This window comes from Prionailurus viverrinus, chromosome B2 (assembly GCF_022837055.1).
Source record: "Prionailurus viverrinus isolate Anna chromosome B2, UM_Priviv_1.0, whole genome shotgun sequence".
In the NCBI taxonomy this organism is placed as follows: domain Eukaryota; kingdom Metazoa; phylum Chordata; class Mammalia; order Carnivora; family Felidae; genus Prionailurus; species Prionailurus viverrinus.
In genome coordinates this window covers 71,332,116-71,347,193 of record NC_062565.1, presented here as the reverse complement: position 1 = coordinate 71,347,193, position 15,078 = coordinate 71,332,116, and the positions used below count along the sequence as shown (strand labels likewise).

Here is a 15,078-nt window from a genome sequence, read left to right as displayed (position 1 = left end):
AAAGAGTAAACAGAATGACAATCACTCTTGGCCTTTGCTACAATAACAAACAATGGCCAAATCTCAGTGCACCCACAAATATTTATTTTTCTTTCACATTACATGAAGGCTAAAGATTCACAGGGCTTGTGCTGAGTTTGTCTGGGTTCTACATGTCTTCTCATTCTGGGACCCAGGTAATACTCATAGTAGAGAGCAGAAGCTAAGAGACAGAGCCAAATTACACAAGGACATTGTTCTGCTGGGACACAACATACTCATCTGCCCACATTCCATTGGCCAAGCAAATCCAAAGTCAGTAGGGTGAGGAAATATGTTGTATTAAGAGGAAATATGGTGGGGAGCCTGGGTGGCTCAGTCAGTTAAGTGTCTGGCTCAGGTCATGATCTCATCGCTCGTGGGTTCTAGGCTCCTGTCTGTCTCTGTGCTGACAGCTCAGAGCCTGGAGCCTGCTTCAGATTCTGTGTCTCCCTCTCTCTCTGTCCTTCCCTCACTCATGTTCTCTTCCCCCCTTCTCTCTCTCTCAAAAATAAATAAACTTAAAAAAATTTTTTAAAGGAAATATGGAAAAGTGGAGAGGAATAAACAATTGTGAACAAATAGTCTATCACACCTAAGATATAGAAAATAGCAAAATAATATGACCAAATATATTTATTTTAAAGAAATATTATTATTAAACATTTAGGCAATTCAAACAGGAAAGTGCTCTAGTCAGTGGTGGACCCAAGTTTGATGGGGTCCTAAACCTATGCATTTTTGATAGTCTTTAGAAAACTATGATCAAATACTACTAATACAAAATTAGGGGACTTGAAGCTTAAGCTTAATTAACATCAAGGTAAATTCAATTTTGTCTTCAATTTATATAATGTAAAAAAACTTAATGTCATTCATCGGTAAAATTGTAACCAAGATACATATCCTCTACTTCAAAACTTGTATTAGTATAGTTCTTTTTTTAAGCTGAATTTTGTTTTATTTTATTTTTTGTTTTTATTTATTTTTGAGAGAGAAAAAAGAGCATGAGTGGGGGAGGGGAAGAGAGAGACAGAGACATAGAATCTGAAGCAGGCTTCAGGCTCTGAGCTGTCAGCACAGAAAAACTGAAAAATTTTAAACAATTTTATTAAGTTTTTATTTATTCATTTATTTATCTCTATATCCAACATGAGGCTTGAATTTACGACCCCGGCATCAAGAATCAATGCTGTTCTGACTAAGCCAGCAAGGCACCCCCAGCACAGTTCTTTAAAAATAAAATACCATAATTTTTAATAGGCAAATGATGTTTATTCATTTGGTCCTAAGAACACAATACAATAATCTTCTGTCCTCCTGACGCTACACAGGGCACAGACTAAAAGGAAGGTGGGAGTTCCTTTTAGTTCCTTCCTTTTAGGGAGACCTAAAGGTCCTCATCTAAAGAAACCCATCTATTCAGTTTTATTTATTCAAAGAATCCAAACTGGTTGCCATTGTTAAGTATATTATGACCATCTCATACTGCTGTTTTAATGCGTATGTTTCATTTTGGAAAAAAATTTAGGCCCCTACCCCAAGAGACAACTGATGTGTAGATGCAAGATTGTTACTGAGAATTAACACATATTTTTACAGTTAACACAAAAAGCACATTATTTCTTATACATTTTCCACATCCTAGATATGGTTGAGGATAATAAGGGAAATCATAGATGGTATGGTTTTCAAGCCAGTGAGCTAAATAAAACTAAGCAATAAGAAGGGGGTAGTGTTAGAATATGTTGGAATGTATGGTAGTAGGCCCAGATCCAGTCAACGCGGGTTAAGATCAGGAAGGTGGAGGCCAGAAAGATAAAGATTATCCTACTCTTTCTTCACTTGGTGTGGTAGGCAGGATAATGACCCCCTAAAAAACCTATTTCCTGTCCCCCCAAATCTGTGAATGTTATCTTACATAACAAGGGTACTTTGCAGCTATGATTAAGGTTATAGACCTTGAGATGGGGAAATTATCCTGAAATAGCCAGGTGGGCCCCATCTAATCACACGAATCCTTAAAAGCAGAGACCTTTTCCAAAGGTGGTCAGAGAAAAAGGTATGGTGACAAAAGAGTCAGTGAAACTTGTTATGAGAGAGACTCCACCTGCTATGCTAACCTCCAAAAGCAGACACAGCTCTGCTGACACATCTATGTTAATCTAGTGAGATCCTTACTGGACTTTTGACCTCCAGAACTGTAAAAATAAATTTGTGATGCTTTAATCCACTCAGCGTATGGCGATTTGTTACTGCAACAATAAAGATCTAATATATTTGGCAAAGGCGGGAAGCGAGCCACTTGATGACATATGCAGATGGTATCCTGATTCACCAGTGGGAATGCTCTAGGAAGATTCATTCCCTGAAGCTCAGCACCAGGTCCTGGTCTTTGACCCTCCCCCCAAGTTTCTAGGGCTCTCCCAGGTACCCACTGCCACTCTGCATGGCCCACCAGGGGAAATCCTAGTTTATCTCTTCCAGTTTCTTCAGTTTGGTTTGTGAAGTGACATTTCAAGATTACTCTTAGTTTGATTTTTCTGCATGAGGTATAGTGGGAAAACACGCTTCAGCAACTGCATGGGTCACATTCTCCAATGTGATCAAGCTGTTTGCAGTGGATCAGGGAAATGATTTTGGAAGTACATTCATTTTCCACTGGTTCAGTGTTTGACAGTTTGGTTTGTTCACATTGCTGAAAAAGAGATCATATAATGTTAAGTTCTGTGGTCTTGGAAATATGGATATATTTGAACTGTAAAACTGCATTCTGATTAAACCCACTTAAACATTGTTGTAAAAAACACAGGTCTGTATTTTTGTTCTCAGCTGGACATTCTGCTGTGCAAAACAATCTCTGCCTAGCTCCAAAGGGGATACTCAGGAAGAAACCATAAGAAGAACCTCTAATTAAAAACAAAAGCAAAAAGTGAGTCATTTGGGAAAGTTAGAAAAAGATATAGAATATACGCAAAGGCAAGGGATGGACCGATTCCAAAACATCGTTTAAAATAGTTTGAATAGAAATGGTCATTGACTAGAGGTGAAACACAGTCACACACAAGCTATTATGAATGATTTTCCTCGCACATAAAATAGGTTAGAAAATGAAATCAAGCAGCAGTAAAGTCATGATAGGTAAGTGGACTACATCTACTGAGGAGGAACAGAAGTCCTCAGGTAAGAAGAAACTATGAAAGAATAAAGCCATTTGCCAAATAATGGACCAGAATGATGAACTTGTGTTAACTGATATTATAAAGTTATTATATAATATTTTAGGATACTTTAATGCATATTCTTTTTCAACATCAAAGGATTTAATGTTGAGAAGAATGTTTACCATCCTCCCAGAGATTAGTTTCTGGATTTCAACTGTGCATCACTGAGAAAACAGAATGTAATATTAATCGAGCATTACGTTGCCCAGAATATTGACTATTTATAATAGACAGTTATTAAGAAGAACCACTAGTATACTGACACTATTTAAGTAGTAGAGATTGGCAAAAAAGAAGGTTATTTGTGTTCGTAAACTAGAGATATTTATTCATGCCAACTTTCTTTCCAATATAATCCAAGTAGAAGCACCAGGAGTATATTATGTATTTCCCCTTGAGAGATGGCTAAGTATAACAAGGAGCACTGGACTTGGTGCCAGGACACCTGGGTTCCAGTCCCCATTCCTCTGCTTCTGGCACTGACAATGCTGGGAGTCTCCCAGAGCCTATCCTTCACCTGAAAAACAGAGATAATGTTACCTATTTTTTGTCTGATTCACAAAAGAAGGTAACATGATATACCACAATATGAAAGTGCTTTGTAAATTTTAAAGGGTCATACATTAGGGTCCTCACATGATGCTTAAAAAAACATATATAGTATATAAGTCATTGAAATACCATTTAGCACAAATATACATTGTAACAACTTCTGGTAGAATTTCATCAAAACTTAATCTAATGATAGTTTTATAAGCTGGTTCTTGTTCTTGTCATGAACTTTGGTTGTGTGCTTGCACTGACGTCCTTTGCACATGAGTATTCTATAAATAAATGTTGCACTCTCCATAGTTTTGCCTAGAGCTAGCCTTTTACCTTTGTTTCCAAGTTCTCTTACAATTACTGTTCACAGCCAAATTGTGTCTCCATTAAGGTGCCAGAACAAATGTTAAATTCACTGATTTATTGACCAGTAAATATTAATCACTTATTATGTACATAGCACTATTCAAGGCGTTATTCAGTAAACTCAATGAAATGAACAGTTTGATTTTTTTCCCCCTCTGCAAAACTGACTAGCTCTTTGTCTGAATTAATCAAATCAACCAGTAGGTTTTTGGCTTCCTGTAGACACAGCTTAAATGTCACTTTCTATCTTGAAGCTGCTATTTTGAGAATTGGTGATGTGTAGGTGGAAAACACTTTACTATTTAGAAATAGAGTACTATACAGTAAGGCTTATTAGACAGTTATTTTCACTTTGTAGTTTTTGTTTCATTTCACTTTTTATTACAGAAAATTTTAAACATGTATACAAGCATATGGGATAATATAAGGAATTCCTATATACCTAACCTAACTTCAACAATTAACAATTCATGGTCAATATTGCTTCACCTGGACCCCTACCCAACAGTCCGTTATCTCATATTATTTTGGTGTGAATATCAGAGTTTATATAATTTAATTCTCAAGTGTTTCAATATGTATCTCTAAACATAAAGATATTGAGAAAATAACCACGGTAGCATAATCACACTCAAAATAAAATTAGCAGTAATTCCTTAATATCATCAAATATTCAGTGTGTGCTCAATATTCCAACTGTTTTGTAATGTCATTTTTTTGCAGTTTGTTTCAATAAGTTTTCAAATAAATCCACCCATTGTGATTGGCTGTGTCTCTTAATTCAATTTATACTTCAGCTTTCTCTATTTTCCTCCTTGCAATTTATTTGTTAAATAAATTGAGTCATTTGTCCTGTGGTCTTTTCTACAGATTAGATTTTACTGAGTGCATCCTATAATATAGTTCAATGTTTTTCAGTTTTATGTGTTTCCTGAATATAAGTATAGAACTGTGCTGTTCTCTATTTCCATGTGTAGCTTCTTTTTTAAAATGCACATTTTTCAGGGGCACCTGGGTGGCTCAGTCGGTTGAGCTACCGACTTCAGCTCAGGTCATGACCTCATGGTTCGTGAGTTCCAGCCCCACATCAGTCTCTGTGCTGACAGCTCAGAGCCTGGAGCCTGCTTCAGATTCTGCGCCTCCCTCTCTCTCTGCCCCTCCTCTCTCTCTCTCTCTCTCTCAAAAATAAATAAACATTAAAAAAAATAAACATTTTGCATAATAGTTTGATTTACAGAAAAATGTGAAGATTGAACAGAGTTAACACCCAGTTTCCCCTATTATTATCTTCTTTGTTGTTGTTTTTTACTCCAGTATAGTTAACATACACTGTTATATTAGTTTTAAGTGTACAACATAGTGATTCAACAATTCCATAGGTTACTCAGTGCTCATCATGGTAAGTGCACTCTTTAATCCCCATCACCTATTTCACCCATCCCTCCTATCATTAATATCTTTTTTTTTAGTTTTTTTTTTAAGTTTATTTATTTTGAAAGAGAGAGAGAGAGAGAGCAAGCGGGGTAGGGGGCAAAGAGAGAGGGGAGAGAGCGAATACCAAGCAGGCTCTGCAGGGTCAGCACAGAGTCTGATGTGGGGCTCGAACCCACAAACCATGAGATCATGACCTGAACAGAAATCAAGAGTTGGACGCTTAACCGACTGAGCCGCCCAGGCACCCCTCATTAATATCTTAAATTAAGATGATTCATTTGTTACAATTAATAAGCAAATATGGATACACCATTAATATACCACTAATATCCATACTTTATTTAGATGCTCTTAGTTCTTACCTGATGTTCTTTTTCTATTCCAGGATCTCATCCAGTATACTAGATTGCATTTAGTTGTCATTATCTCCTCAGGCTCCTCTTGGCTATGACAATTTCTCAGAGTTTCCTTGTTTTTGATGACCTTTATAGTTTTGAGGAGTACTGGTGAGTTATTTCGCAGAATGTCCCCCATTTGGATTTGTTTGATGTCTTTCTCATGACTGATCTGAGATTAAGGGCTTTAGGGAGGAAGACCACAGAGGTAAAGTGTCATTTTCACCCCATCACATCAAAGGTACACACTATACAGATAATTTATCATTGTTGATATTAACCTTGATCACCCAATTGAGGTAGTATTTGTCAGGCTTTTCCAATATACAACTACACTTTTTCTCCTCTTTCCATGCAGTCTCTTCTTTCCCCGCAGTATCCTTTGGAAGGATAGCTCTATGTGAAGCCCCTGTTCGTGAAGTAGGAAATTATGTTCCATCTCCTATAGGTGGAATAGTACATACATTATTCCAAATTCTTCTGCATGGGCAATTTTTTCTACTCCTTTATTATTTATTTATTTATTTATATATACTGGTATGATTCATGGATATTTATTTTATACTTTGGATACAATCCTATACTACTTTATTTTGTTGCTCAAATTGCTCCACATTTGGCCATTAGGAGCTCTTTCAGTTGGCTCCTGTGTCCCTTTGTCATACCCCATCATTGTGAGTGTGTGTGAGTTGTTTTTTAAGTAATTTCTTATTTTCTGGCATGTAAGATACCCCAGGTTCATCTTGCATGTTCCCTGCTCTCATCCTAGAACAAGGATTTCTCTAAAGATCCCTGGTTTCTTTTATTAGAGAATGGTATTAGAAACCAAGATCTGGGCACTAAGTTTAATAAAATATTTTTAATCATTCTTTTACCGACATGTTGTCTATTTCAAAAAAAATTAATTATTTTGTTATAGTTTGTGGTAAAATTTTTATTTTTTAAAGTTCCAATTTTCAAAAGTCGGTGGGTGTTGGTAGCATAGTGGTGAGCATAGCTGCCTTCCAATTTTCAAAAATCACTTTTAGGGTTTTTTATTTTTAAATTTTTATTATATAGAGAGAGAGAATGAGCAGGGGAGAAGGGCAGAGGGAGAGAGAGAGAGAGAGAGAGAGAGAGAGAATCTCAAGCAGGCTTCATGCTCAGTGTGAAGCCCAGTGCGGGACTTGATCCCACAACCCTGGGATCATGACCTGAGATGAAATCAAGGGTCAGATGCTTAACCAACTAAGCCACCTAGGTGATCCAAAAGTCACTTTTAGTCTAAAATTTCTGCCTATATTGAACAGTAAGTCTTTTTTTCAAACAAGTAATTTACACATATATTTTGGTTTTTATATCTTACTATTAAATCTAGGGTATGAAAATTTGAATTTTTCTATATTTTGCCAATTCAGTTAGTTCAAGTATCTATTTAGTTAAGTGATGTTAAGTGTCTGTGATCTTTAACTCTTTTTTTTAATGAATTGACTAAATATTTTGATATGTATAATTATAAGGTAGCTAGAGAAAGTGGATAAAATGACAAATGTCATAAAGAAAGATTATGTTAATTCTGTGGAAATCATACAACAAAAATTCATTAAGGTGAATCTGTTTAATGTGAACTTTCTGAATAGCTAGTAAACTAGTCACTAAAATTTCCTCGTAACATTTGTGAAGTGTTTGTTAAGAAAATAAACAATAGAAACATTTTAATCTAATAATACAAAAATAAAACATCAAAAAAATTTTTGAGTATAGTTGAAACACAATGTTACATTAATTTCTGGTGTATGTCATGATCCAGCTTCTCTCTACATTATGATGTGCTCATCACAAGTGGAGCTACCATGTGTCACCATAAAACATTTCCAAGAATCGTCATTTCTCTACAAGTATATTACTTACATTTTTTCATTTGTTGTATCTTCATAGAATTCATTTTTAAAAAATAGGTTTATGAAAGTTATCCATTAGGATTCCAAAGCCAGGCAAACCTAGCAAAACAGGTTACCAACTATCAGGCAAGTATATTTTTCTGTGTTGTTTCCTTCTCTGTAAAATCAGTTATTAAGATAAATTGGCTCATATTTGTATAGAACTTCATACATACACTACATGTATGTATAAAATAAATGCATATATAGATGTATTGACATACATGTATAATGTATGCATACACACAGAAAAATACCTAGAGCCCAGCCCTTCCAAATGTTCAGTGATAGCTGTGCTTTTCTTATCATTAATAGTATTTTTTTCTACATACTCTAATATTACTTTTCCTTATTTTATTAATAGTTAATAACTTATACATTTTGCAAATTCAGACTGACCTCACCATTCAGTCCAAATTAGTGGAATTTGCTATAGTTAATATATTTTCTCTGAATCAATACTGTAATGGGAATGTTTTGATATATATTAATGAGTTTTTCTCCTTTGCGTTTCTTAATGTGTGACCTTTGCTCATTCTGCCCAAGGCATTAGGATTATATTATAGCTGGAATGCAAAAATAAAGAGAGTTTCAATATTCAGCTTTTAATATCCAAAGTAGAGGTTTTAAGTTTGCAGCAAAAAAATAATCCTGAAATTTGGTCTTTGTCAAAAGACTATACAATTTTCTATATTTTTTTAGCTCCATGTTGACTTTGTCTATGGAAGTTATAAAGTGACAGGGATAGACAGAATTCAAGATAAGGCCTGAGGGAGGACCTTGTAACTTGGGGAATATCATAAAGAAGGAAAGGAGAGGTCAGGCTATCTCTTTTGGCTTAGGGGAGATTTGCAGCAAAGAGAGGAGAGACAGGGATAGAAAGTAAGACCTAGGCAGAAGCCTTTCCAAAAGGGTAATGCCTTAAATATGTTGGGGAATCCTGAAGGCGGAAGGCCTTTGCTTTGCTCCCTCTGGTGAGCCTTGGGAGAAGAGGTGGTGTGGTGCCCAGCAATGGCATTTGGTGGAAAGAATTTGTCTACACCAAAAAGTCTGATCTGTTGGCTTGCCTGGCCTGTGTGCAGTAAGCAAGGGATCCAGAAGCTTCTGTGTTCTGGTGAGGAAAGCAAAGATCTAGAAAAACCCAGTAGACTAACAAGATCCAGGGGCAAGGTCCACTGATGGGTGCCTACACAATGACACACAAGGCAGATGGGTCTGTCAGCAACCAGCAGTTTCAATTTCCAGGGACCAGATCAGGCACTCAACTGCAGAGCTCAGTGAGGGTTCACTGATTCAGAGGTCACTATCTGAATCCAAAACCCGTTTTCACCACTACTCTCCCCACCTCCACCCCCTCACATGACATCATGACAGTATCTTAGAGTTGAGTAAGGGGAGGAAGAGAAAATCTTATATAATTAGCATTTGCCTAAAAGAGACTGGCATGCCCAAAAGAGACTGATTAAACCACCAGAAACTCAGTTATAGTGACTCTGTAAATTTAAAACACACTCACTATCTAGTAGGTGAGAAATAAAAAATCAGTTATGAGAAAAATAGTTATTAAGTTTGCAACCCCCTTAAAAATAGAAAAGCTTTTGCAATGATGAATGCCTTCCCTTCCCTGGCAGCTATGAAGATCAAATGGGTCAGTTGATGGGAAGCAATGTTGGAAAGTGAGAGCACTCACTGCGGGCAATGATAATGGCAGCTGCACTTACTGCCTTGAGCATGATGGAATTGGGACCATACAAGCAGCGGGTACATCTCAGCTCTGGGCCAGGAGGCAAGGGCATAGACAAGAAGCCAAGTTCAAGCCAATTGCATGGTATCAGGGAAAAAGAGACCAGAAATCAAGGGCTGCATGCAGATGTAGCTGAGAAGTTGTGGGAGGAGAGCCAAAAAGCAGCAAAGGACCAGGTCTGAGTACAACCTCCCTACATGGGGAAGCAACGTGGAGACACATTCTTCAGGAATGACACAGGGCCTAGGGCTATCTGATATGTTCTTTTTTTTATGTTTTATTCATTTTTTGAGAGACAGAGAGAGAGAGAGAGTGTGAGGCAGGGAGCGGCAGAGAAAGAGGGAGACACAGAATCCGAAGCAGGCTCCAGGCTCTGAGCTGTCAACACAGAGCCCAACAGGCTCAAACTCATGAACCATGAACCACGAGATCATTGCCTGAGCTGAAGTTGGCCACTTAGCCAACTGACCCACCCAGGCATCCCTATCTGATATGTTCCTTAATTAAACATATGGTGAAAAAGACTGAATATGTAATAGTAGATTCACTAAAGATCCTCAACAGTGTGGCTCCTAGTCCCACAGAAAGAGTCTTGAATTAAAATTAAGAATCATCTTGTTAGGGTAGAGAAATATGAGGTTAAGTCATAAAACTAAGTGAAATCAGGATAATTAATTCATGGGAAATTTTCTCAAAGCTTCCATTTGAGGAAAGAAAGTCTTTACATGAATAAGGGGAGAAAACAGATTCAGGGATTCTGATGAATCATATGTTATTTGGCTCGTATTTATGGCACCTATGGTGTCAGGTTCTTTGATAGGTAATTAAGAGGTCCTTGCTAACAATCCAGTAGGAACAGATAAGTCAATAGACCTTTAAAACAAATGCACAATAATGGGAGAGGTATGGGAGAACAGAGGAAGAACAGAGGGGAAAATGGCATTTTTTTAGTCTGAACTGCAGTGTGGTACCTAGTTGGTCAAGTCTCAGAGCATATTTATTGAGGGCCTACTATGTGCAAATTGTACTAGAGGATATAAGAGTGGATGTGGGATGCCAAAAGAGGCTTTCCAAAAGGGGATTGCCATGAGAAATCCAAATAGTGTCCTGGAGAAGCAATTGACTGTTTGGAGCTGGGGTTCTAAAAAGATATCTGGACTGGAGATGCAAAGCAGCTTAATTCAAGATGCGTAACTGTTAAAAAATAATGCTCATATTCTTCTCTTCAATAGAGCTGTGTAAATGATTTTTATTTTTCAAACTGCATACCATAAAAACAAAGTTTTGAAATATATTTGAAGTATGAATCGAGAATATTATTTCTAATATTGAATAAGTACTTGGCAATGTAAAAAGAAATCAGTTTGCTAATTTAAAATGTTGGGGGGTTTTGTATGGCAGGTTTTCTAACAAAATTATAAAATGTACGTTTAACTTTATATATTGTTCTTTTTACTCTCACAATTGACATATTTTAATTTTTCTAATTTCTTATTATTGTTTAATTAGAGTCTAACTCTAGTTTTTTAAAGTCACAGATCAAATTTTAATCATTTCTTGCAGAATTCCATTCCTTTGTGAGGTCATTTCTGCTTCAAATTTTTTAATTTTCACTGAGATACAATTGACATATAAAACATTGTGTAAATTTAAGGTGTATATGATATCATTTCTTTACTGTGTACCTTTATCCAAACACACATGCGTACTAAAATTTTGACAGTGTTTTGTCGTCAGTAAATTTGGAAAATACTAGCCTGGTGCACCCATGTTGGTGTGGCTGGGGCTTAATTTATAGCTGTGCAGTAACTTGTGACTTAAACCCAGCCAACTGCTAGACACTTAAAATGTCTTTGATTTGGGAATGTTAATCATTGTCCTTCTCTCAATAGAACTAGTTGCGTTCAAGAGAGGGCTCCAAGCGTTGAGCCCCAACTGACCATGATGCCCAATACAATCCCTGTCTTTGCCTAAGGCTGGCTCTGCTTGACTGTGAAACTAGTATCTGTTAGGTCAAGGTCTTACTAAAATACTGCCCAACATGCTCAGTCTTCACTGTGGTTTTTTACTATATGCAAATGGAATAGTTGGAGCTAGACAGAGAACTTCCATATGTAAAAAGACAATTGTCTCTCCATGCATGAGTTTGTTTTATCATAGTGTTACAAAACTTCCAAGGAAATTGTGGCATAAATTATGTATTTGAAATATGCTTACCAGATAAAATCCACCCAATGTTCCTGTCTACCACAGGCATTCATTGCTTGGCCAAGTCCCAGAGAGTGAAAACTCTCTATCAAGGCCCGTGTGTTTGTCACTTGTGAAAGGTGAGTCTGGGAAACTATTAATATGGAAGTGGTATGAAATTGGTATGGAAATGCTATTTGGAGTTTCTATTTTAATTCCAGATGCCAGAGAAAATTTCAAATTGTTAACCATTGTATAATTGGCAAGCCTTAGCGTTTAGATCCACCAGCCATATTCATATGACTCTCTAAACACCAGGAGAAAGTCCCAAAAGAAAGAGAAGTGGAGGATAATGGCATATTGAAAGTGTGGCTGGGCACCTGGGTGGCTCAGTCGGTTAAGGGTCTGACTCTTGATTTTGGCTCTGGTCATGATCTCACGGTTGTGGGATTAAGCCCCACTTTGGGCTCTGCAGTGACAGCACAGAGCCTGCTTGGGATTCTCTCTCCCTCTCTAAACAAACAAACAAACAAACAAACTTACAAAAAATGTGTGGTTTACTTATCCGAAAACAGATATTTTGTTTTTACTTTCTTACATTAGCTGGGGACAACTGATTCTTTCCTGACTTCAAATCATTTATTAAAAATTCAGTATTAAAAACAGATATAGAAACCTATCAAAATACATTTATGGAAGCAATAATAAAACAACATTTGCAAAGCTGTAGTCATATAGATATACATTCAACATCACCCAGCATTTATTGGGCTTTTCTTGGGAATGTACTAGATACTGAGGAAAAATATGTAAATAAAATAGAAGACATGGCCTATATGTGTCAACACTGTTTCTACAGTTAAAACAATTGTTTGATTTAAATCTGACTCTTCCGATGCATTTAATCATTTATTTGCATTTATTTGCGTGTGACCAGTTAATAAGAAATGGAACTTTGAAATCACCCATTTGATTCAATGTAGACTGACAGACTGTTTAAATTTTTTTTAATGTTTATTTATGGGGGGGGAGGGGCAGAGACAGAGGGAGACACAGAAACGGAAGCAGGTTCCAGGCTCTGAGCCGTTAGCATAGAACTTGACACGGGGCTCGAATCTACAAACTATGAGATCATGACCTGAGCCAAAGTCGGACACTTAACCAACTGAGCCACCCAGGCGCCCTGACAGACTGTTTAAATAATGTTCTCTAATGAAAGTTTTTAGCTTGAATTACCCAGTGTGGTATGTAGTTGATCAAATATCTCATTCATACATATTTACTGAGGGTCTACCGTGTGGTAGTTTGCATTAGAGGATACAGAGGAATGTAATCACCGTCCCCATCTTGGAGAACTTATACTCCAGCAAGATAATAATAGTATATACATAAACAACAACTACTTATCCTTCAGGCAGGGCGTGATAAGGACCAATGATACAAGAGGGAGTGAATGTCACGGAAGTTCAGAAGAAGGAAAGGTGTCCATGGGTTTGAGGGTCTAGAGAGAATTCTGAGAGAAAAAGTTCAGGCTTTAGACTTAAGATTCTCATTATTTAATGAAAGATAATTCTATAGTGACAAAAAAGTTATCTTTTACATCAACCCTCAAACATGTTTGTGCTATGAAGCTATATTATGAGATTGGGTATGTCATGTTGTTTATTTTTTAATATTTTAGTCCCTAAATTCTTTCAGTTACCAGTTAAAGCCCAACAACAGCAACAACAACGAGACCAAAATTAGTTGCATGACTTTGTATCTCCAGATAATGTCGTTATATAAATTCATAGTTATAAAAATGAATGGTACTAAGAAAACAAAAAACCCTATAATCAAATAAGAAATTTTATAACTCTTAATGATATTACTACTTAAATATAAGGGGGAGGAATGTGACAAGATTGTCTTACAAAAAACGTTAACATATTGTCCATCAGGTTTTCTTCAAATTCATAAGACCTCATTTTTCACTTATTTATTATGAGTCAGAGCTACTAATCTTCATATAACAAAATAACCACACTTTTCAATTTTCAAACGTTTTCTTTTTCTGACCTAGGAAGACCCAAGTGGATCAGAATTTCTCCTGCTCTAGTTAAGCGTTAATTTTTGGCCAAAGATTCAGTCATAAAGGCTGAATTTGGGGGAGGTTTAGCGAAGGTTAAAAAAAAAAAAGAAGCTATATAAAGGAAATGATAGTGTAATTTTAAGAAGAATATTTATAGCTGTGGGTACTAATTTATTCTTTTAAACTGGCTCTGTATTTTGAATTGGTCTAAAATAGACCAACCCTACTAAATTTACATTGGATGAGTGTTCAGCTGTTATGTATGTGCAGAGGTGGTATAGCATGGTGGTTAAATGCCCAGACTCCAGAGCCTGACTTGTCTGAGTTCAAATCCCAAACCTACCTCATTCTCTTCATATTTCCCTGGGCAAGTTGCCTAAATAAACTCTCTCTCTTTTTCTTAACTGTAAAAGAGGAATAATAGCAGTGCCTGTCCCCGAAATAAATCGGTACGTGGAAAGCAATTAAAACTGTGCCTAGCAAAGAGCAAGCACGAAGCGTTAGCCATTAATATTATTCTGTTTTCATGTAGTGATAACTGCAGGTGTGTTGTTTCTTTACTTTTCTGTCTACAACATCTTTTCTTTCCTCTCTCCTTCCTCCCTCCCTCTCATCTCCTAGACTATCTATCTTTCATTTTTTTTTTTTAATTTTTTTTTTCAACGTTTATTTATTTTTGGGACAGAGAGAGACAGAGCATGAACGGGGGAGGGGCAGAGAGAGAGGGAGACAGAATCGGAAACAGGCTCCAGGCTCTGAGCCATCAGCCCAGAGCCTGACGCGGGGCTGGAACTCCCGGACCGCGAGATCGTGACCTGGCTGAAGTCGGACGCTTAACCGACTGCGCCACCCAGGCGCCCCTCTATCTTTCATTTTATGGCCGTTTTCCATTGCTGTGCACATGTCTTCACAAAGGTGCCCAATAACTGTTGAAAGAATGAACCAAACTCCTATTTATTTTTTAAATCCCCTCAAAACCATCCCTGGCCCTGTAACCCTGTTCTGTAGTGTAGAGGGTAATTTCTTCCTTGCTCCCATAAGCCTTTATGTATACCCAGTCACTACTGTTAGCACTGGAGGTTAGGGTGATCTGTATATGACTCTTTCTCTTTTTCTTCAGGTTTGTTCAAATTCACGAGATCTTGTTTCTTACTTAGGAATTACTGTGAACCGATAT

General features: G+C 36.9%; 1 long non-coding RNA gene across 1 annotated transcript; it reads right to left on the bottom strand.

Annotated features, from left to right (window-relative positions):
* Nucleotides 1-1,164: 1,164 nt before the first annotated feature.
* LOC125165271 (uncharacterized) lies at nt 1,165-6,373 on the bottom strand. The gene is made up of 3 exons (XR_007152045.1): nt 6,262-6,373; nt 5,948-6,165; nt 1,165-2,716 (listed from the first exon to the last, which is right to left on the bottom strand). It is a non-coding gene; the product is annotated as an uncharacterized LOC125165271 (long non-coding RNA).
* Nucleotides 6,374-15,078: the final 8,705 nt, after the last annotated feature.